A 2,191-nucleotide genomic window follows, 5' to 3' on the forward strand; every position below is an offset into this window, starting at 1 on the left:
CCTCAAGGGAAGAAGGAAGAAAAAGAAACACTGCCAGTGGACATTTATTCACTGTTGGGTGAAAGGTTTCAGTGTAATTCTGCAGTGAGTGCATTTCAGATTTGGCAGTTGGGGCAAGAGTGATGCTTAGTTGGAATGAACCAAAACAACCGCTTGTGCTCACATAGGGGACAGACCTGCACTATCACACCCCCGCCCCTCCCCCCAGCCACCTTCCTCTGGTCTGATTGTCCCCTGGGCTCCTGCCACTGTTCCTCAACCTCAGCTGAGGGGGTTGATACAGCCGGATCCTGTTTTCTTCCCTCACCTCACACCCATCTCAGAAGGGGCTCAAATCCGGGCCAAGACCTTGGCCTTTGAAGTTTGGAATTTCACCACTCACCTAACTGTGTAATTTGGGAAATCTGCTCCTCCTTTTAGGGCTTCTGTTTCTTCATCTGAAAATTGATTAAAAATCAGGCCTTCCTGGTAGGACAGGGGTTAAATCTCAGTGCTATCAAGCTATTGCCAGCCACTGCAGCCTGAGTTCGATCCCTGGCCAGGGAGCTGACCCACATGGCGCAGCAGACCTCTTCTGTCTCGCCCACTGCTCCCCTCAGCAGTATATTTCAGCTGATCCACCTGTTCTGTTCCCCAGTCTGTCTCTGAATCCTCTCAGAGGATTCAGAGTTCTTGTATGCATAAATAAAAATAAATCTTTTTTAAAAATGGTTCTAAATCTCAAAGAACCTGCCTCATGGGGCATTTGGGGTGATGAGAAGAGATACATATTGAAAAGTACTTGGCAACAGTAAACTGAAACATGTCACCTGCTTTTATTACCACCCCATCCTATGAACTGGTAGAATGTCTCCCACCTCTCTCAGTCCTGCCCATCTTTCAAGGCCTGGCTCTGAGGCCACCTGGTTTGTCCCCATGCACCCAGAAATGGTTAACATTCCCTGCCAGAGGCCCGCCTGGGGTCTGGGTCCCCAGCTTCACCCTACGCTTTTTATTCTGGTTTGCTTGACTGTTTCCTCTATTGCCCCTGACCTCCTTCAGGGCAGCAACCCTGATCTGGTCTCTTGGATCCTCAGTGCCCACCTCAGTGCCATGCCCAGAGTTTGAATTCAAATAATCATTGTTCAAATTGAATCAGTCTTTAGTTCTGTGAAAGTATGGTAACAGCTTTTTAAATGGTCTCTCTGCCTTTGCTTTGCCCAAGCCAGTCCAGGCTCACACTGAAGCCCCGCCTCAAAACCCTTCTAGGAAAGAGCAGAATGGCAGGATGTGGAGCCAGTCCTGGGTTTCAGCCCCGTTTTTCCAAAGCTGGTAGGATTCTAAGCCATGGCTTGGCCTCTCTAAACCTTGGCTTCCTAGTTTATAAGCAACAACTGCTGCCCACAGAGCAATGGAGGAAGCTGGATGGAAAATGCACTGAAGTGCATCAAATAGCCTACATGTTAGCTAAGACAACTGCAGCACTTTTGAGAATCAGTGCAGGTAGGGGAAGAGGAAAAGTATCTAAAATTTCCATCCTGGAAGCCAAACTGCATCCCAAAAGGTTCTGTGATCTTGATCTTGAAGAGTCACCAGTTCCCCATTCAGAGATGCGCCCTCACTCTAGCTCTCCTGGTCCCCAGAAACTGCATTTAATGCGCCTTGGGAGCCAGAACCGCCAGAAAGCAAAGGGGATTAAATGAAGCACAGATACCAGAGGACATCGCTGTAGCTCTACCACTCTCCTCTCGTCAGATTTGACTTCGTCATGGAAGAAGTCAGCTCAGTCTTAACTGATCGTCTCTTGGAGATGTTAATTTTTGTTTCTAACTTTTCACATCTTGTGCAGTTTTGGTGCTGGGTGGAGATGACACCTGCATACACCGTGAAGAAACGCCCTTGACTTGTACCTCGGGTGTGAATCATTAAATCCTCAGGGGGAGGAAACACTGAGGGCAGGGACACCTCACAGGAGGTGTCCATTACACATGTGCCATACACCTTATAGCCGCTTATTAAAGTGTGAGTTGTGGGGAGAACAAAAAATTTCTTCAGGTTGAAAAGCAGTTCCATCCCTCTCCCCAGTACAGCCTCCAAGCGCCGGGCCAGGCGGCCGGCGTGCAGCGTGCTCCTCCCACCACCAGGGGTCGCCGAGACGCCCTCGCGTCCCCTCATTCGCGGGCGGACGCTTTCTCTAGCGCCTCGACGCGCT

This window comes from Condylura cristata, unplaced genomic scaffold (genome assembly GCF_000260355.1).
Source record: "Condylura cristata isolate star-nosed mole 26May11 unplaced genomic scaffold, ConCri1.0 scaffold00033, whole genome shotgun sequence".
NCBI classification, from domain to species: Eukaryota; Metazoa; Chordata; class Mammalia; order Eulipotyphla; family Talpidae; genus Condylura; species Condylura cristata.